The sequence below is a fragment of the Myodes glareolus genome, chromosome 5, assembly GCF_982192425.1.
Source record: "Myodes glareolus chromosome 5, mMyoGla1.1, whole genome shotgun sequence".
NCBI classification, from domain to species: domain Eukaryota; kingdom Metazoa; phylum Chordata; class Mammalia; order Rodentia; family Cricetidae; genus Myodes; species Myodes glareolus.
In genome coordinates this window covers 105,015,341-105,040,945 of record NC_142030.1, presented here as the reverse complement: position 1 = coordinate 105,040,945, position 25,605 = coordinate 105,015,341, and the positions used below count along the sequence as shown (strand labels likewise).

At 49.9% G+C, this 25,605-nt stretch overlaps 1 protein-coding gene across 2 annotated transcripts in view; it reads right to left on the bottom strand.

The window, feature by feature from the left end:
* Ralb (RAS like proto-oncogene B) overlaps positions 1 to 24,760 on the bottom strand; it is a 41,754-nt gene extending 16,994 nt beyond the window's left edge. Inside the window, exon 1 of one of the 2 annotated variants that reach the window (XM_087906600.1) lies at positions 24,602 to 24,760. The gene's annotated coding sequence lies outside the window, so the exon portion shown is untranslated. Of the gene's footprint in view, positions 1 to 24,213; positions 24,371 to 24,601 lie in introns of those variants that run through there. The other variant, XM_087906601.1, reaches the window with a different exon arrangement.
* Between the last annotated feature and the right edge of the window lie 845 nt (positions 24,761 to 25,605).

Here is a 25,605-nt window from a genome sequence, read left to right as displayed (position 1 = left end):
ACATGCACATGCATGTGTGCATGCCGTGTGCCTCTACTCCCTACCAACACTAACACATACATGCACATGCATGTGTGTATGCACACCATGACCATGCAATACATACACACCATGACCATGCCGTGAAGAGCTGGAATTGGGGCAACCAAGACTCTAAAGGAGCCATCATCACGTAAAGGGCAGATTAGAGGACCGGCGGATAGAAATGCTTGTCACCAAGTGAGACAACGAAGAGTTCGATCCCCAGGACCCACAGTTGAAGGAGATAATTCCCATAAGTTGTTTTCTGAGGTCTACACATGTGCCATGGCATACCCTTCAAACACAAAACAAATTTTTTAAGAGAATAGATTAAAAGAGCATCTCAATATTCTCTGAGTTTGAGGCTAGCCTTGTTCACAAAGTGAGTTCCAGGCCGTCCATAGCTACACCATGAGAACCTGTCTCAAAAAGTTTGGGGGGATGGCGGGGAGGGGGACAGGCACACAGGGATGGGACTGGACTACAGAGATGGCTCAGCAGTTAAAAGCACTGGCTGATCTTCCAGCAGACCTGGGTTTGACTCCCAGCATCCACAAGGGGGTTCACAACTGTCTGTAACTCTAGTCCCAGAGGACAGGCACCAGGCAAGTACATGGGGTGTGTGTGTGTGTGTGTGTGTGTGTGTGTGTGTGTGTGTATACAAGCAGGTAACACATCCATATGCATAAAACAAATTGAAAATCTTTTGGAATGGGGCTGGGCGGTGGTGGCACACACCTTTAATCCCAGCACTCGGGAGGCAGAGGGAGGCAGATCTCTGTAAATTCGAGTCCAGCCTGGTCTACAAGAGTTAGTTCCAGAACAGACTCCAAAGCTACAGAGAAACTCTGTCTCAAAAAACAAACAAACAAAAAATCTTTTGGAATGAATAGATTAGCAGAACAAATATTCTAATGACAACCAAGAGGCTCCTGGATCACCAGAGCCTCTGGGGCAGGGGAATTCTCCCTAAAAAGTTGTAGCCACAGCCCTCCTCTAAAGCCAAGTATTAACATGCAAAGCATGCTGCAGCCTGAGACACACAGAGTAGTGTGGGAGTAGGGAAAAGCTTACCACTGGAGGCAGCACACACGCACCACGCCAGCCCCCAAAACTAGAGAACCAACTGAAGAGAAGCCAACACACACAGCATTGAACTTCTCAGACCGGGGTCATAAAAATGACATTGTCAAAAGACCTGACGGACAAAGCGAGAGTAATGGCCTCTAATCCCAGCACACTAGAGGACAAGGGAAGAACGACTGTGAGTTCAAGGCCATCTGCAAGCCTTCAAGGCTAGCTTAGGATCTGTAAGACCCTGTCTCAAACTTAAGAAAAGAAAATTAAAGTCAGGGGAACTTGAGAAAGAATCACTCAGAATGCCTAAAACACTGTGTATGTGTATGTGTGTGTGTGTGTGTGTGTGTGTAGTGTATGTTTACATGTGTGTATAATGTGCATATGTACATGTGTATGCAAATATGCATTATAGTATATATGTGCGTATATGTTTGAGTACATGTGCATGTATGTGTTTGAGTGCCTGGGCATGTATGTATATGTTGCTGTGTATGTATATGTATAGTATGTGGGGTATATGTATGTATAGTTGTGCTTGTGTGTGCATAGTATGTGCATGCATGTATGTGTGTGTGTGCGCGCGTGTGCATATAGTATGAATATAGTATTGTGTAGTGTATATGTGTTAATGTGTATGTTTGTACATGCATGTATATTTATATATGTGTGTGTGTGCATGTGTATGAGAGAGAGTGAGATATATATATATAGTGTGTGTGTGTGTGGTATGTGGAGATCAGAGGTTGACATCTGGTATTTTTGTAATTCTCCATTGTATTTTTTAAAATTATGAGCATGTGTGTGTGTGTCTATGTTGTGTATATCAAATAAGGAGTGTCCTCAGAGACCAGAAGAGGGTATCTGATCCCCGACAGCTGAAGTTATAGGCGGTTGTAAGCTGCCCCACCTGGGTACTGATAACTGAACAGGGGTCCTCTGGAGGAGCAGCAAGTGTTTTTAGCTGCTGAGCTAACTCCTTGGTTCCTCAAACTTTTGAAAAATTGTTTTAAAATTTTTGAGACAGGGTCTTACTCTATAGTCCTGACTGGCATGGAACCATTATGCTGACCAGGCTGGCCTTGAACTCACAGAGATCCACCACCCTCTGCGGCTGCATTAGTCACTATTGCTGTGATAAAACACAATGACCAAGATAATTTAAAGAATGAAGGGTTTGTTTTGCTCAGTTCCATAGAATCCTTTACGGCAGGGAGTACAGCAGACAGTGTGCAGAGGCTGGGACGGGAGGCGAGGGCTCAGAGGCTGGGACAGGAGGCGAGGGCTCAGAGGCTGGGACAGGACAGGAGGTGAGGGCTCAGAGGCTGGGACAGGACAGGAGGTGAGGGCTCAGAGGCTGGGACAGGACAGGAGGTGAGGGCTCAGAGGCTGGGACAGGAGGCGAGGGCTCAGAGGCTGGGACAGGACAGGAGGTGAGGGCTCAGAGGCTGGGACAGGACAGGAGGTGAGGGCTCAGAGGCTGGGACAGGACGGGAGGAAGGGCTCAGAGGCTGGGACGGGACAGGAGGCAAGGGCTCACTCCTTGAACCACAGAGAAAGCAGAGACAGTGAACTAGAAAAGGTTTCAGGCTTTTGTTTGTTTTTCAAAACAGGGTTTCTCTGTGTAGCCCTGGCCGTCCTGGAACTCGCTCTGTAGACCAGGCTGCCTCGAACTCACAGAGATCCACCTGTCCCTGCCTCCCAAGTGCTGGGATTAAAGGCTTGTGCCCCCACACCTGGCTACCCGCCTTAATCTTTTAGACATGTCTCTCACTGAACCTGGAGCTCGCTGCTTCTACTAAGCTGGCTGAGCAGAAAGCTCAAGGGAGCCCATCTCCACTACCCAAGAATTAGAGTCGGAGATGTAGGCTGTCATGCCTGGCTCTACATAGGTTCTGGGATGCCAGTCTTCACCTTTGCACACAAATTCTATCTAACTGAGCCAGCTCCCAAGCTGTGTTCTTTGTGGGTATTGTTTCACTTGTTGGAGATGTTGGGTTTGTTTTCTTTTGTGGTAGGGCTTCACTGTGTCACTCAGGCTGGCCTGGAACTCAGGATCCCTCCACCCCCCAGCCTCCTGAGTGTGGGGATTACAGACATGTGCCACCACACTTGGTCTGGTATTCACTGTTGTTAAATGTGCATTTCTGGCCACCTCTCCATTTACACATTCTTGCATGGAAAGCCTTTGAGGTCGCATGCCTAGTTTTGCATGCTATTTTTCACGTACTTACGTCTTTGAAGTCAGGCAGACTAAACATAACTAATCATTTTCTTTATGACTTGGGGTCCCTCCGCATTGGTTGGCTTGAGGCATGGCCTTGGGCTGGTGAAAGTCAAGGCCACATTCTCACTTCTCCGCCCCCCTTTGCTCTTCTCCAGGTTCCTGTCCACACCAGGCATCGCCCTACTCCCCCTGCCTAATTATGTGCTTTTTAATGAGTGAGCCAAGCAATTAACTAGATAATTAAGCACATGTGAACGGGGGATAGAAATAGAAGGAAGTGGGGTACAGGTGCCCCACAAGGCTGAGACTCGGGAACTTGAAAACACCTTTGGCCTGGTTTACAGCCACCAAGTTTCTTTCAGAGCTGAGGCTGGTGAATGGGGTTGGAACTCCCACATCACCTAAGTGTCCCATAGCTTGTCAGTCAACCTCGTTTCTGTGAACTGGATGAAAATGAACCAACTTTGGTCTGGGCTGGGGGGGGGCAGGGTCCTTTTAAACACCTGCAGACACCAAATTATGCACTACATATATGAACTTAGTATGTATGTGTGGTGTATATGTGTGTGCTGTATGGACTTTTAGTGTGGGTGTGCCTATACAGGATATACATGCCTATGAATATGTGAAGGTAAGTAGTCAATTTTTTAAAATTACAATAATTTACTTTCTCTCTGTGTGTGCACATGTGCACACACATGCCACAGCACATGTGTGGAAGTGAGAGGACAATCTGCAGGGGCTGAATCTCTCCTTCTACCATGTGGGCTCCAGACTCAAGTCTCGAAGACAAGCTGACAGAAAGCCATCCCAGTGGTACCCCTTTATTTTCTGAGGCAGGGTTTCCCGGTGAGCCCCGTTTCAGGATCCCCTGTCTGCATTCCCCAGCGCTGTGATTCCAGGTGCACACTGCCGTGTCTGTCTTTCTCTGTGAGTTCTGGGGATCTGAGCTCAGGCCCTCATGCTTGTATGACAGCCACTTCCCAAATGAGCAATTTCCCAAGCACCATTTACTCCAGGATTTTGTTTTGTTTTGTTTTAAATAAAGTCAATTTCTCTGTGGGGAATAATCACCAGAAGTCTCTTCTGTAATCACTGGAGAGCAAAACCTTTGCTCCGAGTCCAAAATGGGGTCTGAGTGTGACTCAGTACACACAGTGCTTGCTTGCCTAGTGTTCTGGGCTTGGCTCCTGCACCGCAGAAACCGTGTGTGAAGGCACACACCTAATAATCCCAGTGCTCTGAGGCAGGAGCAGGACGGTCAGAAGTTCAAGTCTAACTCAGCTGCATAGGGAATCTGAGGCAGAGTGAGAACCATCCAGTCTTTTTTCCCCGCCCCACCTTTTGTCTCTTTGTTTTTGCTTTTTGTTTTTGCCTCTGTGTAACAGTCCAAGCTGTCCTGGAACTAGCTCTTATAGAACAGGCTGACCTTGAACTCACAGAGATCGCCAGCCTCTGCCTCCTGAATTCCCGGAATTAAAGGCACCACCGCCTTGCTCCCTCCCTCCCATTTAAATTCCACAGGAGTACAAGCACATGCTGGTGCCCACAGCAGCCAGGCAGTTGTGAGCCACCCTGTGGGCGCTGAGAAAACGAGCCACTAGCCTCCCTTCATTCCTCCAACCACCAGGCCTAGTTTTTGTTGCTGCTGTTAACGTGCAAATCAGAAATAACCAAAGATGAGATTTCCAACCCAGGTCACAGCTGCAGCTGTCTTGCTAAGATCAAGGAAAGACCTGAGACGTGGGTGGAGCTCAAGTGTCTGTCACTGAGTTACCCCTGACACGCCCACATCCTGGCCTAGCTCTAAAGATAAGAAACTGTTCCCTGTTTAAGCCACACACAGTCCATTTACTGAGGCTGATTTTGCTTTTATTTTTGTAGAATCACCCATTGTCTTCAAAACAAAACACAATTGTCTGACCATTCAATGAGCCACGAAATGACTAGAGAATGTGGGAATAGGTGTCTAACTGAGAACACACACAGACACGCAATGGTGATAAAGAAACTGGAAAAGAAAAGACCAGTTCGAGAAAGAATCAACACTGTTGGTTGCTAAACCCACAGACAGAGTCTGGAAGGAGGAGGAGGAGGAGGAAGACCAGTGAGTGCCGGTGAGAGGAGTTCAGTTCCCACATGAGGCAGGCAGCTGTGGGCCTCTTCTAGCTCCAGGACACCTGCATACATGTCATACACTCACACATACGTATACATAAATAAAAATCTTTCAAAATAAAAGATACTTGTGTGGTCTCAATGTATACAGAATCACTTTCTTTAAAATTATCACACTATTTTAGTGTGGTGGGGTAGTAGAGAGTGTGGGTATGTGTGCGCCACAGAGGTCGGGGACAACTTGCAAGAGTCCATTCTTTCCTTCCAGAAAGGACTTAGGGAATCAAATTCAGGACATCAAATTTTTTTTTTATATTGGTTTGGTTTTCCAAGAACAGGGTTTCTCTGTGTAGCCCTGGCTGTCTTGGAACTCACTATGTAGATCAGGCTGGCCTCTAACTCACAGAGATCCATTTGCCTCTGCCTCCCCAGTGCCGGGATTAAGGGGTGCACCTGCACCACCCGGCACCCACTACTTTCTGATTATAGAGTATAAAGGTAGCAAGCATGGGACGGCAAAGTTGGAGAAGACTGTAACAGATCAAAATTAGCATGACCAGTGTAGGGCTCCAGCTATGTTCCGAGGACATGGAACCACGAGGACACACCAAACAAGCTCTACTTACGGCGGGAAGGGGCACATGTATGTTTCTGAAATGTTGCTGGTTCTACAGAACTGAAAATGTTCCAGTTAAAGTGAACTGAAGAGGCTTTTAGCTGAAGGCAAAGCACAACCCTAGACTCACCCTGACAAGATGCAAGTACCGCATTGTGCCGCGTGTGTGGTGCTCACCTGTAATCTCCGTGTTCTTAACCCTGTCAAGGCACAGCTGGGACCATCACTGTGCGCCCCTTGGCTCTGTCTACAACACTCAGCAGGCACCGGACAGAGACAAGGGGTAGACGAGCTCAGAGGAAACATCCCTCCGACAGTTCATAAAGCCAGGGCTGTGGCAGGTTTGTCCATGGGAGCACGCCATTCTTCACAGGCCCACGGAGCCATCTTTGCCATGTTTACAGGAGCGAAAGCACGGGATGGGAAAGACAGCATCTAAAGCAAGTACTAAGGGATGGTGGCTCAACCAGCAACGCGTCTGCTGCACAGACAGAGGGATCTAAGTTCAGATCCCTGGAACCCACATAAAGCTGAACGCAGCAGCCCACATCTGTCACCCCAATACTCCGTGGTGAGACGGGAGGCAAAGAGAGGGGAGTCCCCAGAAGCGCACGGGCCAGCTAGCCTGGAGTACGCAGCAGCAGGGAAGATCCTGCCCCAAACAAGGTGGAAGGTGAAAACTGACGCCCAAGGAGCCAATGACTTCCCAAACCACCATGGCACATTCCCCACACACACACACTCTCACACAGAGTAGGGGAGAGAAGGGAGAGGGAGGGAAGGAGGAGGAACCATCTTGCGTGTGCAGACTGTAAACTCGGCTACCGAGGGAAGGGTCAAAGGGGAAAACCCGGCCTCACTACAGAGCCGAAGCTCCTAGTGGGAGATGATAATTTAACGTCCAAACGAATCCGGACCAGAGTTCCCAACAGAAAGCAAAGATGGGAAGAGCCAGGAAATCAAACACAGCAAGAAAGGTTAAACCGAAATTCCCCAGCTGCACGAGTGGGTGAAGGCCAAATGCAGAGCGAGAGGTACCGGGAAGACGGCAGCGAACACTGAAAAGGCGCCACATTCTGCCAGCGACATCGGCACGTGCAGAGTCCTGCCTGGGAGGCCAACAGTCCAATGCTTAACTCGTTATTTTCTTATTTTTTTTTTTCATTTGGGGTTTTTTGAGACAGGATTTCCAATACTTCAGGTTGGCTACTAGCAACGACCTCCCAATCCTCCGGCCTCCACCTTCCAAGTGCTAGGATTGCAGGTGTGCACCACCACACCTAACTTTCTTAAATAGGCAGAATATGAAGTAATTCACTGGGGAAAAGGCAAATATGATTAGGAAATACAGGAAGCCACATCAAACTTAGCTGCTACTTAAGAAAATGCAAGCAAAACATCAGCTTGCTTAAAGTTAAAGGAATTGTCAAGAGTGTGGGAAGGGCTGGGGAGATGGCGCAGGGGACATCACACTTGCCTCACAGATGTGAGGACAGGAGTTCAGATCCCCAGAGTCCACGTATGTGCCACGCAACCTGTCTGAAGTTCTAGTGATCAAAGTCAGCGACAGCAGGTCCCCCAGAGCAAGCTAGCTCACTAGAGTAACCCAATCAGTGAGCCCTGGGTTCAATTGAGAGTCCTGTTTTAATGAACAGGGTGGGAGATGATTGAGGAAGACACCAGAAGTCAACCTAGGGCCTCTGCATGCAGAGATAACACACATGCATGCATGTGAACCTGTATACAAATGTGTGCTGGCATTCATGCAAACATCACACACATACACCACACACACACACACACACACACACACACACACACACACGGGGAAAGGAATACTACTGGCAAAGATGTAAATCCCATGTGCTGAGATGTAAATCCCATGTGCTGAGATGTAAGTATGCAAGAAAGTGATGGGGGGGTGTTTGCATACAATGCAATAATCTGGAAAAATCCACTAACTGGAAATACTTGGACAAATTACGGAAGAGCCGATGTTTGGCGTGCAAGGCTATTACAGAGAAAGGACCATCCCCCATCCCTATCTTCTGTCCTGGGAAACATGCAGGATGTGCCCCTAAGTGAGAGGTGGGGGCGGGAACCAAGCTGGAGGAAATATAAGTGTGATGTTATTTGTTTGAACAAAGCTGGGGCTGGAGAGATAGCGCCGCAGTTAAGAGTGCTTGATGCTCCTGCTCAGAGTTCAGTTCCCAGAACCCACCCGGGGCTGCTCACAACCACTTACAACGCTAGTTCCAGGGGAATCTCACAGTCTCTCTTCTGGCCTCCTTGGGCACCTAGACACACACGCACACACAAACACACATATGCAAAATTAAATTAAATAAACCTATTTTTAAAAGTCTGTCTGTGAGGGCTGGGGAGATGACTTCGTCAATACAATGCGAACCATGCAAACACGAGGGCCTGAGTCTGGTTTCCAGAACCTGTGAGAAAACATCGAGCGTGGTGGTGTGTACCTGCAATCCCAGCGCTGGTGGGGGTGCAAGAGAAGGACTCTGGGGCTCCCTGGCCCCAGTCTACCTACTCAGCAAGCCCTTGGTCTCCATGACAGACCCCTCAAAACACAAGGTGGGTGGCTTCTGAGGAACACCAGAGATTGGCCTCTGGCTTCCACACACATATGCTCTTGCACACACGAGGGCACCACACACACAAGGAAATATGAAAAGTTGGCACAAGTGTGCACAACCTGAGTTTGAATCCCCAGATGCCATCTAGAAAGCTGGGAGTATAGCATGAGCCTCTAACCCTAGCCGTCCTATGGGGAGATGGAGGATAAAGAGAAAAATCCCCCAAAGCTCCAGGGACAGCAAACTTGAGTATGTAATGGGACAAACAATGAAGACCCACCTCAAAAAAAAAATGTGGAAGGTGAGGGAAGGCCTGCACCCACGACTGTCCTCTGACTTCCTCCATACGGGTGCTGCGCTCACACAAATACTAAATGTGAAGTCACCCTATGGTAAGTGAACGCCAAGGCAAATTCCATGTTTGTGCTGGCTGGTTTATGTCAACTCGACACAAACTGGGGTCATCTGAGAGGGGGGAGCCTCAACTGAGAAAATATCTCCATGAGATCAGACTGTAGAGAAAGCCTACAGGGTATTTCCTAAATTAGTGATCAATAGGGGAGAGCCTGGCACATGGTGAGCAGTGCCATCCTGGGGCTGGCGGTCCTGGGTTCTATAAGAAAGCAGGCTGAGCAAGCCAGGGGAAGCAAGCCAGTAAGCAGGACCCTTCATGGCCTCTGCATCAGCTCCTGCTGCGGCTTCCCTCAATGTGACTCAGGGCACACCACCCTCTCCTCCCCCAGGCTGTTTCTGGTGGTGGTAGTTCATCATAGCAATAGTAACTCAAACTATGACATTTTTCAATTTTCTAGACCACTTCCTGCACAACCAAAATTATGAACATCTCAACTGGAATGGGTCTCCGCTCCTCAAACAGCCCACTCCAATATGAATGAAATAGCACTTGGATCCCTAGGCTTGTAAATACTACATAACTCAAAGTCAAATTCAGGGCAGGGCTGGGGAGAAGGTTCTGTTGGTAAAGTGTTTGCCATTCAACTCCACTCCAACAACAAGCATGCTTCAGTAACCCCAGCACAGGAGGGTGCACACAGGCGGATCCCCCACTGGGGCCAACAGAGCCAAACTGGAGCTCTCTAGCTTCACTGGGACACCCTGACTCAAAAACTCAGAGGGAGAGTGACAGGAAGCAGCCGGCTTTGACTTCTGCCCTCCCACATGTACACGTACAGGCATGCACGCCCACAGACATAGGCCATAAACACACGCACAAGAAATAAATGGAAAAACTTCATAGCTAAAAAGCACTCCGTTCGTCCCTTCGGATCAAACAACTCAGGTGGCAAAGGATTGGGAGATCCAGGCCAGCCTTGGAAACATAATGAGGTCCTGTCTCCACACAGAAAGGAAGACAAGAAGGAAGAGGGAGCGAGGAAAGGGAGAGGAAGGGAAGGGAGAGGAAGGGAAGGGGGAGGAGGGTGGGGGAAGAAAAGCAGGGTGGCTGAGCCGGTGAGGAGGGGCATCAGGAACACATGGATGCATGTCGGGTCACCTGTAACTCCAGCTCCAGAAGACCCAGAACCATTCTTTGGACTCTGTTGACATTGGTACTCACATACCCATACACACACACACACACACACACACACAAAACTAAAAACTAAAAATAACCCTTTTGCTTTAAAGGAAGGAAACAAAATGGATGTGTTTTGGGCCACCCAGGGGAATTCACAAGGAAACACTAGTAGGGCCATTGACACAAAACATAAATGAGCACCACCAGCAGGAGGCAGGAAGGAAACTGCCGTGCTGTGCTGTGCTGTCTCTCCAGCAGCTGGGCAAAGCCAGGGCCTTGCCTCCGCCTGTGTTTCCCTCGAGGCGCGGACTTGCCTCTTGTGAACTGGTGAACTGCAGCTGCCAGTCTGTAAAATCTGGAAACACACTGTTCAGTGTTTTCAAGACATTTTTTTTAAAGATTTTTACTGTTAACTCTGTGTATATGTGGAGAAGGGGGTGAACAGGGGAGTGCAGGTGCCCACAGGGGCCGGAAGGGAGCGGGAGTGCCCTAGATCTGGATACAGCTCAGTGCGGGTGCTGGGAACTGAACGCAGGTCCTCTGTCAGCGTCCATGCTCTGAACCGCTGGCCACCGCTCCAGCTCTCAAACACTGCATTACTAACATCTTTTTACATGCAAGTTCAAATGTCACTAGAGTTCTATAAAGTGCTGAGAAAGGCTGCAGCCTCAAGGCCAAGGCCATGTGAAAACAAATCAGGGTCTAGATCTTAAGGAAGAAGCAGGGTGGGGCAGGGCAGGAGGATTTCTCCCTCTGAGGCTGTCCCTGTGTCCAGCAGTTCACCAGAAGCCAGTGGTATCCTTGAGCACGGCATCCGCACTCCCTACACTGCTGGGTGGTCAAGCAGCCCATTCCACCAAGCTCGGTCACCGCCTATGAAACAGGCACCTGGAGAAACAGAAGGGCATTCTTGGGACAAAACCAAGTACACTAGTGTCTCCATCATGCCCTTCTGGAAGAGATGGACGCCGGTTAGACTCCTGCCGGTAAGCCACAGTCAAGTGGTGACACACATTAATGGAGATGGGTTAAACGAATATGTAAGAGTTAGCCAATAAGAAGTTAGAACTAATGAGCCAGGCAGTCATTTAATTAATACAATTTCCATATGGTTATTTCGGGGGGTTAAGCTAGCCGGGAGCCAGGTGGGACGCAGCCCCACTGCTCCTCCTACTACACTCAACAGAGAAGATACGCCAGCAAGTATGTCCTAAGGATCCATCTTTCTCACCTCTCTAACCCCACTATACCTAACCATTTTATACGTGTGCTGGGAATCAAATTCAGACCCTCATGATTGCATAGAAAGCAATTTACTGAATGAGCCACACCCTCAACCCTTATTTATTGATGTTAAATGCCTGAATGTACTCATGGTATAGCACATGCAGAGTCCAGAAGAGGGCATCAGTTCCCTTGGAACCAGAGTTACATGAGGGTGTGAGCTGCCATGTGGGTGCTGAGATTGGAACCCAGGCCCTCTGCAGGAGCAGTAGACATTCGACCTCTGAGTCATCTCTCCAGTCACCCCCTGTATTTATTTTTGAGATAAATTACCGTATTGCCTAAGCTGGCTTCCACTTCTTAGGCTTACAAGATTCTCCTGTCTCAGTCCCCAGAGTACCAACGCCTCTGCATCCAGTTTCTGAGAAAATGGGATTTATTTTTCCTATAAAATGTGGCTAGCTATCAAGGATCAATATTTTATAAATTTCCCTACCTCCTTTAAATTTTATGCAGAGGAATTAGAATCTCCTCGTCTTCCCTACCTTGTAAAACTTTGTCTACCCGCCCCACTGCCTTCTGCATTCCCAGAAGTTGGTGGCCCAGAGCGGCTGACTCATGATACCCCTTGTTTTTGGCATTAGCCAACTGGGAGCAGACCGTGAGGATGAACCACAGCCAATGAGAGCAGCCAAGCTCCCTTTGCTATAGGGTAAAAGACAGGGGCCATCATGGCCATGTTTGCTGCTTGCTATCCTGGCTTGGGGGGTGGTGGCACACCTTTCAGTAAAAAAGGGAATTGCCTCGGGCTCTGTAGTTAAGAGCACTGACTGCACCGGGCGGTGGTGGCGCACACCTTTAGTCCCAACACTCTGGATGCAGAGGCAGGAGGATCTCTGTGAGTTCGAGGCCAGCCTGGTCTACAAGAGCTAGTTCCACGACAGGCTCCAAAGCTACGGAGAAAGCCTGTCTCAAAAAACCAAAAAAAAAAAAAGCACTGACTGCTCTTTCAGAGGACCTAGGTTTGGTTCCACAGGTGGCTCACGCCTTCTTGCCAGTCTGGTTCAGAGGATCCATGTCCTCTTCTAGCCTCCGCAGGTACCAAATTCACGTGGTATACAGTCATACATGCAGGCAAAACTATCATAAACATAAAAATAAATAAAATGAAAAGAGGGAAGAAACTGCCTTGCTGGGTCACTTTCATTCTGTGTGTGTTTCTTTTGTAATACCAAGAATATTCCTTTCCAAACAGCTCCATGGCTGTTTTGGGCTGTCTAAGGTTGGTTTCTTTGGTTTTTGTGTTTGTTTGTTTGTTTTTACTCTTTGGGGGACCTCCACTCAGCTCCCAAGTAAACATGTGGAGACTTATTTATAAATGACCAGCATTAGCTTGGCTTATTTCTAGCCAGCTTTCCTTAAATTATCCCATCTACTTTTTGCCTCTGGGTCTCTCCCTTTCTCTGTTCTCTATTCTTTTCTTTCTTTCTTTCTTTCTTTCTTTCTTTCTTTCTTTCTTTCTTTCTTTCTTTCTCCCTCCCTCCCTCCCTCCCTCCCTCCCTCCCTTCCTCCCTCCCTCTCTCTCTCTCTCTCTCTTTCTTTCTTTTTCCATGGTTGGTTGTGTGGCTGTGTGGCTGTGTGGCTGTGGCTGTGTGGCTGTGGCTGTGTGGCTGTGTGGCTGTGGCTGTGTGGCTGTGTGGTTGTGGCTGTGGCTGTGTGGCTGTGTGGCTGTGTGGCTGTGTGGCTGTGGCTGTGTGGCTGTGTGGCTGTGTGGTTGTGGCTGTGTGGCTGTGTGGCTGTGGCTGTGGCTGTGTGGCTGTGTGGCTGTGTGGCGGGCCCCTGGTGTTTTCTCTTCTCCTTTTCTCACTCCTCTCTCACTCCCTCAGCCTTGATTTCTCCCATTTATTCTCTCTGCCTGGCAGCCCCGCCTATCCCTCTCTACTGCCTTGCTATTGGCCATTCAGCTCTTTATTAGACCAATCAGGTTTAGACAGGCAAGTAACACAGCTTCACGAGTTAAACAAATGCAACATAAAAGAATGCAGCACGTATTTGCATCCTTAAACAAATGTTCCACAGCATAAACTAACGGAACACATCTTCAACTGATCTCCACAACAGTTGTCTGTCCTGGCTGCACCCTCAGCTCTGACTGCTCTGTTAATGTCTTTCCTCTTCCTGCCACAGCAAGAGGAGCTGCCTCCCCTGCCACAGCTGGGGGAGGGGCAGTGCTAGAATGGGATTCACTCTGCTGGGCCAGCACACCCTGAACACAGCTCTGCTTCTACTGGGACGGGAGTGAGGATGGCCCGAACTTCCCCATAACCAGGCCTCTCAGCTCACCCGTCATCCACCTTGGCGATGACTGAACCACTGTTCCCAAGCACTTGGTGAAAGGATTAAAAAAGAAAGGTGAAATGGGTACCTTTCGGGCCCTGCCAGGGTATGCCACTAAGCAAACACATCATGCCCAACAGTTAGTGCAAGAGGTTTTTTTTGGGGGGGTGGGGGGAAGAGTGGAGTGAAAGGTCATGTCAGTGTGGGGATATGAGGGAGGCAGGTAGACAGACAGAGAGAGACAGGGAGAACACGGAAGAGAAGAGAAAGAAGAAAAGCAAAAAAGGAGCAAGAGGCAGGAGTGAGCCGTGCCTGGCGGGCACACTGAAGGGGCACACACGTGGCGTAGCTGATGGTGGAAAGGCGTCTGGCCGGCTGCTGCCAGCGTGGAAACTAACCGTGGCCCTACCAGCAAGGCTCACAAGAACATTCTGTGGTGCTCAGGCAGATTACTGTCCTTTATAACCCACCCCCAACCACTTCCTGTTCGCCCTCCTTACTGCAAATTCCCACATGGCTAAGGTCTCGCCGCCCACTGTAAAGCCCTGTGCCATGCCTGTCACCGCCAGACCTCCTTCCTGCCTGCTTTCCTCAGGGACGGAGGACACTAACCCTAATTCTGCTTCTGAGAGCATCGTCCTCAGGAACCACCTGCTCATGCAGGTGCAGGGAGGAATCAGAATATTCCAAAGGGGACATGTGGCTCTGAGAATATCCGGACAATGACCCCATGAAATTGGCATTTCTCCAGGAATAGCGTGCTGAGAGAAGTAGACCCGGGGCCTTGGTGCCAGGCTGGGGTGGGGGGATCGACTCCATTTCACACAGTGCTGACAGCCGGTCAGCCCACCTTGCAGCAGAGACCAGAGCCCAGACAATGGGGGGTCAGCGCTGGGCAGAACCACATCTGGACCAGGCCACTTTGCCTCTGCATACCTCTAGATCTCTGCTTAAACCTGAACATCCCATCAGCCCTGAAGATGGACTTATAAGGGGTCACTGGACCGCTCTGCTTGTTCTTCCCAAAGTGGCCACGCTGACTGAATCTCCTTTATCTGTTTCTCACTGTAACTGGTCTGTTTAATTGGCAGACCGCGCACAGGCTGCTGAGCCAGGCTCGGACCCTCACGGTTTCAGAAGTGCCAAGTTCCAGGCCTCTTCTCCAGAATCCCTTTCCTTCACTCAACCCAACACCACCATACCACGCCCCTCGCTGATCTGGTCTATCCTTCACATTAGCTGGGGCCACACCATGCTGTAAAGTTCTTCCACTGGCTCGCTTCCAGGATTCTTGCTCTTCCACCTCCTGCTCTCACGGCTAACTGCACACAAGCCCCCCGGTTAGCAGGAATCTGTGGCAGCCTGGCAGCAACCACGCACTATGCCCACCAACCACGCACTATGCCCACCAACCACGCACTATGCCCACCAACCATGCACTATGCCCACCAACCACGCACTATGCCCACCAACCACGCACTATGCCCACCAGCCGCGCACTATGCCCACCAACCACAGAGCACAGAGCCTTCCCCTTCCCTCACTCTGCCATGTGGACCTGATCTCACCTCGGATGCCCTAATATGCTACTGTCTGTCTGTCCATCGACAGCATTAAGTAACTCTTTTAGTAAGTCTCTTATATAAAAAAAAAAGTGCATTCTGTCTCAGTGTCCCCTCTGAGCCCTGTATTAGTTATTTTTCTGCTGCTGTGACAAACAGCACGACCAAGGGAACTTATGAGTTATGGTTCCAGATGTTTGGGTCCACGGCAGTGGGTAAGCAAGGCAGCAAACGCAGACATGGTGACTGGAGCAGCCGCCGGGAGCTCACACCTTGAACTACAAGCCCAAAGCTAAGAGGACACCTGGGAACAGTGAGGCTTTAGCTCAAAAGGCTCTCAAATGCTTCCTCCAACAAGACTGCACCCCCAAACCACTCCAAACAGCACCACCAACTAGGGACCAGGTGTTCAAATAATTCTGTGGGGATATCACATCCAAACACCAGAGCCCCAGCCTGCAATCTTTTTCCAGTCGCTAGCTCAAATTCCACCTGCTCTCTCGACACCTACAAATGCTGACCCCAGCACATTCCTTCCGGGTTCCGCTGACGTCCCAGGCTTAGGTGACACCTTATCAGGTCCTCCTGCAAAGATCCATCCTGTCCCTCACCCCCATCACCATTCTTCCTGGTACCTGTACCAGCAAGCTGGCCAGGGAAGGAATTCAAGAGAAAAAAAGAAAAATTACATCACCAGCCTCATGTAACTTCACATTGAATGTGGTTTTAAATCTCAAAGCAGGACGGCACTCCCTCCCCACCGATGCCCTACCGCTGTCCCCTGTGCCCACTTGGCAGTGCCTGTCCTTCTAGACATCAGACTTGCTTTCCCCAGGGCTTACCCCTGCTCCAAGGCTTTTCCCCAGGTTTACTCTGTGGTTCAGGCTCAGACTGCCCGCTACCTCACCCTCCACACTCCCCCTGGGCTAATCGCATCCACTCAGGTGGCTTCCTGTCCACCCCAGGGCAGAGTCCAGGCCCCTCGGGCTTCTTCACCCCATTTGGCTGTCTTCCAGGAATTTCAAACTTGACAGTTCCAAAATAGATCTCTCCATTCTTCATTCTTCCACCCTTGAAATCTGCTCCGCAGGCTGGAAGGTATCTTGGTAAAGGCGCCTGCTGCCAAGCCTCACAACCCGAGTTCGATTCCTGGGAACCACAAGATGGAAGGCGAGAACCTACTCCTAAAAGCTGGCCTGTGGGTGTGCAAGTGTGTACTCGTCAACACACACGAATTAAATAAATGAACAAACACATAAATAGTGTCGTAGTCAGCTTTAACTGCCAACACAGCCTAGATCCACCTGAGAAGGGAGTCTCGGTTGAGAGACTGTTCAGATGAGACTGGCCTGGGAACTCTGTAGAGGACTGTTACATTGTTAATCGATGTAGGAGGACCCAGTCTACTGTGCGTGGCTCCCTTCCCTAGAGAGTTCAACCTGGGCGATACAAGGCAATCATGAGCCTGCCAGTCACCAAGCAGTATCCTCCATGGTTTCTGTTGTACTTTCTCGGCTGTGGGTGAATTCTTTGCTTAAAGATGGACTAGCAAGCAGGCCTGCTTTCACGTTCCTTCCCGAGTTCCTGCTCTGATGTCCCTCAGCAGAGTAAGCCAAATAAGTCCTTTCTTCCCTAAACTCCTGTAGTTAGGGTGATTCTCACAACAAGGGAGAGAAACTAGAATAGAGACTCCTCCGCCCACTAGGACACAAGCACCCCTCTCCGCACACTAGGACACAAGCACCCCTCTCCGCACACTAGGACACAAGCACCCCTCTCCGCACACTAGGACACAAGCACCCCTCTCCGCACACTAGGGCACAAGCACCCCTCTCCGCACACTAGGGCACAAGCACCCCTCTCCACCCTCCCCACCCCTACAACAGCAACTCAAGCCCCTAGGAGTGGGGACATCAGACATTAGTCAAGTCAGACCTGGGAATCATTCTGGATTCCCTTGTTTCTCTCCAGTTCTGTTCACTAGCTCTCCTGACTCGGGCTCCAAAGGACCTTTCCCATCCACCCCACTCTTCCACCCTCTCTGCCTCTACCAGGCTGCAGCAACCGGCCACAGTTGCCAGAGTCCTTGTGCCACCTCAGCCCCTCTTCAAGCCATTGTCCACACAGGCCCCTGAAAAGTGTGAAAGTGTGTGTGTGTGCGTGTGTGTGTGCACTCACATGCGTGCACTCACACACACACACACAGGAGGTCAGAGGTCAACATCAGGTGTGTTCTTCAATCGTTTCCTGTCCTTTATAGACAGGGTATCTTGGAATCCAGGCTGTCCTTGAACTCTATGCAGCCAAGGACAACTGTCAACTCCTGATGCTCCCGTGTGCTACTTCAGCACTCGGAGTGAGTGTGCGTCGTCTTCATACCTGGTTTCACGTGATGCTGGGGAGGAACCCAGGGCTTGCTACACTCCACCCAGGGAGCACTCTCCTGGGGAAGCCACATCCCCACCTCTACACCTGACTTCTGAGACAGGGTCTGGCATTGGCCTGGGGTTCCCTAATTAGGCCAGGCCAGCTGGACACAGCCCAGAAAGTTCCTGTTTCCACTCCCACTGGGATTACAAACTCAAGCTGTCATGCCAACCCTGACTAGCCTTGTTTTGTTTTAACATGGATTCTGGGGCTCAAGCTCAGGGCCCTGTGCTTGCATGCCAAGCAAACAAATTGACTCCCTAGCCCATGTAAATTGTCTACAGCAGCGAACGGTAACGTGTTTCACACTCCAAAGGGTCACCACTGGTAAAATCTAAACCCTTTTCTAAACGTTGTCCCACCAGCTCCTCCTCTTCCAACCACTACACCTAGAGCTTCCTTCCTACAGCAAACGTGGCTCAAGTTAGCAGAGCGCTCACTCACAGGCTTGAGGCCTGGGGTTCCATTTCCAGAACCACACAAAGCTGGTGCTTGGTGTGCCTCTGTAATCTCAGCTCTTGGGAGGTGGGGACTAGAGGATCAGGCTCTCTTCAGCTCCAGAGGGAGTTCAAGGACAGTCTTGGTTACCTGAGAGCCTCTCTCAAAAAATCAGAAGTAGGAGACAGACCTCTGGCGCCACACAGTAGAGAGCGCCAGCCTGTGTGACAGAAGCATGGGGCTGGGGAAATGCTTCTGTGGGTAAAGCGCTGGCTATAAGGGTCTGAATTCAGATGCCCGGAACCCATGAATGCTGGGATGGGTCTGTAATTCCAACAGAAGAGGCAGAGACAAGATGATCCTTGGCGCTCGCTGGCTGGCCAGTCTAGCAGAATGGGTAAGCTGCAGGTTCAACAAGAGACCGTATCTCAGAAAGGAAGGTGACTGGGCATAGTGCTGAACACCTTTAATTCAGCACTGGGAGGCAGAGGCAGGTGAAGGTGTGAGTTCCAGGCCAGCCTGGTCTAGATAATAACTTCCAGGCTAGCCAGAATTACACAGTGAGACTCTGTCTCAAAAAGAAGAGACGAGGCGGGGAGCGGGGGGGCAAAGTGAGTAGATGAACTGGTGAGGTGTCCCTATCTCTAGGATTCACATGGTTGGACAGAGAATCCAACCTCCACACATAAACATGCATTCAGCCTCCACACACAAAAACAAATAACTGTCTACAAAAAACCTACACAGACCAATAATCATTTTAAGCTGTTTGCCAAGGAGATCACTTTGTCAACATTTTTCTTCACCCACTTGTTTTGGAGTTGATTTAAAAGAATCTGCATTCCATTTAGTTTGAGGACCCGCAAGTTTTAAATTTCTAATTTCTAAAGCCACTGCATATTTGGCTGATTAATTCTAGGGCCTGACAGTGAAGAACCAGAAGAAAGAACCTGAGGATCCAGGTATGATATGGAAGTTTCTAAAACAGCAGGTACCCCAGAGGTATCTTTATCCCCTACAGCGCCCACATGCTTTGGGAAGCACCCTAACAAAAATCATCTCGATAGTGTCTAGTCTAAAACTTTTTTAAAAAGAAGCCGGGTGGTGGTAGCACACACCTTAGCTCCAGCACTCGGGAGGCAGAGGCAGGGGGCTCTCTGAGACTCAGCAAGGCTGATCTACAGAGTGAGTTCCCAGGACAGCCAGGACTACAAGAGAGAGCCTGTGTCAAAAACAAAAACAACAAAAGAAAAAAAAATGTGGAGGCAAGTCTTCAAGAAGGCGAGTGGCAGTCTGGAGGCAACTCGGCTGTGGAGTGTGACATCCTGAGTTCCATCCCTAGGACTGTGTGGACATGTATGAGGTACACCTTTGTTAGCTCAGCACTGAGAAGGTGGAGACAGGAGGATCAGAAGTTGGGACTGGAGAGAGGGCTCAGTGGCTAGAACTGGGTTGCTCTTCCAGATGACCTGGGTTCAGTTCCCGGTACCCACATGGCAACTCAGATCCCTTGAAGGCTGATGCCCCCTTCTGACCTTTTCTGGCTCATCTAACAGCGTTCTAAACAGGTGCTGCTCAGAAGTAATTGGAGCCAGGATGGAGATTGAGCTCAGTGAGAGAGAAGTTGCCCCTCATATACAAGGTCCTGCATTCAATTCTTAGCATAATGGACTAAAAAATTAAGAAAGCAAAATAAAATCAATAAAAATAGTGGGGCTCAGGGCTGAGGAGACAGCTCAGCTGGTAAAGTATTTGCCTTGCAAGTAAAAAAAAACTTGCGTTCAATCCCCGGAATCCATGGTAGGAAGCCTGCCCTGGTATATTCCTGAAAACCCAGTCTCAGCAGAATGCAGAGCTAAGAGGATTCTGGGAAGTCACAGACCAGTTAACCTGACCTACATGGCAAAAGTTCAGACGAATGACAGACCCTGTGGTCTATCCTGTGACCTCCAAATGTGTGTGTGTGTGTGTGTGTGTGTGTGTGTGTGTGTACATATACGTATACATACATATACATGCATATATGCATACACACACACACCTCCTGTGTAACATGAGGAGCCGGCTTGTTGGGGTATCTGTCCCCCCAGTACCCCACAACCGGCAAGCCACAAAGAAAATCACATACAGGGCTCCATAAAGTTATAAACTGATTGGCCCATTAGGTCAGGCTACTTATTAGCTCTTATAACTTATGTTACCCCATTATCCTTATCTACATTAGCACATGACTCAGTACCTTTTCCAGCGGGGCAGCTTATATCTTTCCTCTCTGGTGGTCTGGGCAGAACTGCGGAGGGAGCTTCCTGCTTTCCAGAATACTCCCAGTCTCTTTGCTCCACCTCTACTTCCTGTCTGGCTTGCCCGCCTATACTGCCTGCCTGGCCAATCAGCGTTTTATTAAAATATGATTGACAGAATACAGACAATTCTCCCACACCACCTCCTGTCTGGAGGGATTAGCTCAGTAGGAGTTTCCTAGGTCCTGGGGTCATACACAAGGTCCTGGGGTCAATCCTCAGCAGCACAGGGAGTGGGGTTCTGGTATTCTGTCTTCTTGCAGACAGCTCACAGAGTTCCATGCCAACAGTTCTGGTTGTTGTTACAGTGTCTCCAGATTCAAAGTCTCCAAGGATGATCCCCACATTCAGAAATGAGATGGACGAGGCAGGGGAGAGCTCTAGTCACAGAATCCAGAGAGGCTCACCATGGCGGAATGCTGCAGCACACCATGGCGGAATGCTGCAGCACACCATGGCGGAATGCTGCAGCGCACCATGGCGGAATGCTGCAGCGCACCATGGCGGAATGCTGCAGCGCACCATGGCGGAATGCTGCAGCGCACCATGGCGGAATGCTGCAGCGCACCATGGCGGAATGCTGCAGCGCACCATGGCGGAATGCTGCAGCGCACCATGGCGGAATGCTGCAGCACAAACTCCCAGCCTTCAAACTTCTCAAGGAGCCTTAAGTCATCATCCTGAAGGCAGGAACCTCAAGGCAAGAATGGAGTGAAGACCTTGCCAGGTGGTGGTGGCACACGCCTTTAATCCCAGCACTCGGGGGCAGAGACAGGCGGGTATCTGAGCTCAAAGCCAGCCTGGTCAACAGAGCTAGCTGGTCTCCGAAGCTACAGAGAAATCCTATCTTAGGGGACTTAAAAAAAAAAAAAGATCTTTTTTTCTTCCTTTTGTGTATGTGTGTGAGAGAGTGTACATAGATGTGCACTATCTGCTTGTGTTGTAGGTGCTTTGCACACATGTGTACACGCATGTTGAGGCTGAAGCTCATGTCACAAATCATCCAGTCTAACCCAGAGCTCACTGATATGGGGAATCTCACGTGCTGGCCCACTTTCTCTAGGCATCCCGCCTCCTTCCTTCACGTGCTGGAATTTCAGGCAGGTTGCTGTGCCCACTGGGTATTTATTTGGGCTCTGGGGACCCAAACTCCAGTCCTTACCCCTACAAGGCAAGTGCTTTAACCCCTGAGCCAGCATCCTAGCCTAAGAATTAAAAATTCTGAGGCCCCACCCCTAGTACCAAATCAAACAGACAAAACACAATGAACAGACAATATCTCTATTTCCACTGTCTAGCAAGAACTCTCCAGATTCCATATAGTGTTCCAATTCCCATTTTCCTATCTTTAGTGTCTAGGCCCTATTTTCCAAAAGCTATCTAGTAACTTACACCCACACTTTTTCTACTGAGAATCCTGGAAAAACACGGCCTCAGGCACAGTAAAACCTTGCTGGGATCTCAGATAAGAGCAGCTATTGTGGCCAGGCAGCAGGCCGAAGCAGGAGGGTCTCTGTGTGTTCAAGGCCAGCCTGGTCTAAAAAATGAGTTCCCAGGACCTACAGAGTGAGTTCCAGGACAGTCAGGGCTACATGGAGAAACCCTGTCTTGAAAAAACAAAAACAAACAAACAAAAAAAAAAAAACAGTCACTATTCCCAGGTGGAACTGGAAAGAAGAGGAGAGGGGTGCCACACTGGTGGAATGTGTGCCTCGCTGTGCACAAGGCCCTGGTCCAACTCCTAATACACACACAAACACACACACACACACACACTAAAGGCTCTGGAGTGGGCAGAATCAAGAGAGCACCTACAGGGGACTGTACCTCAGTTTCTTCCCACCTACGTCACAGACTTAAGACTCCACTTAAAAAGAAGCCTCCAGGGCCATCGAGATGGCTTAGTGGGTAAGGTGCTCGCCACACAAGTCTGACAGCCTGCATATGATCCTAAAAACCCAAGTAAAAGTGGAAGGAAGAACAAACTCCACAAAGCATCCTCTGACCTCCACACGTATGCCTAACACGTATATACACAATAATAAACAACACGGCAGGGGCTGGAGAGATGGCTCAGCAGTTAGGGGCACTTGCCTCTCTTCCAGAGGACCCAAGTTTGGTTCCCAGCACCCATGTGGGGCAGCTAACAATCGTTTGTCACCCTAGCTCCAGGGATCCCATCCATGTCCTCTTTTGACTTCCAAGGGTATAAGCACACATGGGCGCTCATGTGCACATGCACACATACATCAAATAAAAATAAATCTAAAAAATGCATAAAGATACATATATACACACAACACACAAGTAAAAATAAATCTAAGATACATACATATGCATACATAAACATATGCACATAACATATAAATAAAAATCTAAAATACATATATGCATACGCATATGGAAGCACACATACACACACATACACACACACATACATACACACACATACACACACACATACACACACACATACACACACACATACATACACACACACACACACATACACACACACATACATACACACACATACACACACACCACAGCTTTAGCCTGCGGCTTACTGGCTTGTTGCTTTGGGGGTTGTTGCAAAGCAGTGCATCATGGAGGGAGCACATGACAGTACTTGGTAGACGAGAAAGAAAGTCAAAAAGAGACAGCATCTCCACACTCCCTGAGAGGACCCAGAGAGATGATACCCCACCAACTCCCAACAGCTTCACAGGCTGCTGATCAATGCTTTACCGCATGAGACTCTTGGCATGCATTCCATCAAATCCCAGCATCATGCCCCTCCCACAGAGAGTATCTTAAACACTGCCTCCCGGACTCAGGCTGACCGTGGGGATGGTTGACCAACCTTTTCACAGCTGCATGGATGCTGGCGTTCAGAGAAGGGACTTCCTCTAGACCACAGCACTAAGAAAGTTCCTGCGCCATTGTAGAGTTCTTGAGCACACAGGAAGCCCCAGGTTCCCGTTCCCTCCTCAGCACTGCGTGGTAGAACACGCAGCACTCAAGGCGGAACATCAGAAGTTCAAGGTCATTCTCACTACAGTCAAGTTCCAGGTCAGCCTGGGCTACACACAGGAGTTCACCGGCATCTAACCTTGGCTCAAGTCCCTGTTCTTCCCAATATTCAGGACCTCCTTTCCTGGTTCCCTAATCCTCACAACTTCAGCACCACTTTAATGTGTTCTCAGAATTGACATCCAAGAATATTGATTGGTCTTTTAAAGCAACCTTCACTGGCACATCTAACCCAAGTCCTTCCTCTCTGATAAGCTTTGATCATTCAATATCCCCCAAACTGAAGAAATTTGATTAGGAAATCAAGGCAGGGCAAGGGGTTCTCTGTCTACAAGGGTTGAAGGCAAATCAAAGGATAATCTGTCCAGTGGAGACTCCAGGCCTGCTCCCCAGAAGAACAGCCTGCTAACATTAAAGTTCCAAGGTTCTAGTATTCACTTGGAAACGAACGCAGTGGGAGGAAGGACGCCGCTGTGGGTGTGGCGCACTCTGAGGCTCCAGGTCGGAGTCAAGCACCTGGAGTCAAGACGCCCAGGCCAGGAAAATCCTTCAAGTCACCGTGCTTCTAGAAGCCACCTTTAATGCTAGTCACACTCCGAAAGGCATTTGGAAGTCCGGATCAAAAAGTAATTCACAACCAACCAAGCCCCTTCCAAACTTCAAGAATCCAAGTCCCAGGTCACCCAAAGTACAAGTTCCTACCTTTAAGAATGAAGTTTGGGCAACATTTTACCGCTCTGAAAGGAACTGAGGAAGTGGACCAACTCCGGCGGGAGGCCCGAAAAGGCAGGAAGTGGTCATTTGTGGGAAAAGGGAAGGACAGGCAGCAAAGGAAAGAGAAACTGGGGCGCCTCCCCCATGGCCTCGGCACCCCCAGATCCCGCTGGGAGGCCCTCCGGCTTTCCCAGGGGACACCTCCCCAAGCCAAGCGGGGCGCGGCCCGGGGCGTTGGTCTTCTTCAGGGGACATGTCCCTCCCTCCCTCCCAACGTGGAACCAGGAGGCCCGCGATCGCGCGGGGAGCGCATCCACTTCCCTATCTCAGAGCTCACCCCGTGCCTAGGGTCCCCTGCGGGGCGCAGCATCCTTACCTGGGGAACCCGTCCCACCGCCGCTGCGGCCGTACGCACAACCAGACTCGCCGCTCTCACGCGCGCCCCGCCCCGTCCTGGGGCCGGACCCCAGCTGTACCCAGTCGATTTGTCATTGAGCAGTCGTGAGCTCGCGTCCCCACCCCCCGGAGCGCGTTCCCGCTGTCCGCCCGCCCGGCAACCCTTGCCTCTCCAGAGCCGGCCCTCCCTTCCGCTCCCCGAGGCCACGCCTACCGACCAATCCGAAGCGGTACCTCCAAACTTTCGCCAATGAGGAAGGGTCTTGAGTGTAGGGGCGTGACCCTGTGGGACGGCCCCGCCCACCCCTCCTTCCTTTTGGCTCCTCCGGAGGACTAGCGCACGTGACCGCTGCTGCAGTGGCGGAGCTTGGGAACTTGTCTGGGGACGCCGGGCGTGGGCGGGTGCACTCCCGGGGAAGCCAAAGCGAGGCCAGAGTAGTGGAAAAAGAAAAAAAACAAGGACAGCGCTGATAGAAGGCAGTGGGGAGAACGAGATGGCCAAGTGTGGCCTGCGCCCTGGTGTGGAAGCGGACAAGCAGTTTCGGAGACCCTTGACCTGAAGCTGGAAACTCCAGGTGGCGCCGCCTCTAGTTTAGCCTCTGACGTCCCAGTAGTAAAGGAATTACAGCTGTTAACTTGACCTAGGTCACATGCTAGGGCCAGAGCCCTAACCCAAGCCATAGCCTGCGGCAAGAACTACAAACAAGCTGCTCTGCTATCACCTTCTTAAACCCAGAAGCTTGTAATTTTCTATCTAATAGGATTTAGACTAGGGTCGATTTTCCTAGCTGAACACTAGCCACCTCCCACCGACCCGTACAAACTCCATGGACCATTTCACTGTATGGCAATTAATAAGTAATTCAATGCCTGTCTCTAATCTTTAAGGAGGGAAACAGTGATAACAGTAACACACACTATGTAATTACTCTTGTTGATAATTCTAAATTAGAGTACTTGTATATTATATCTGAGGCTTTGTGC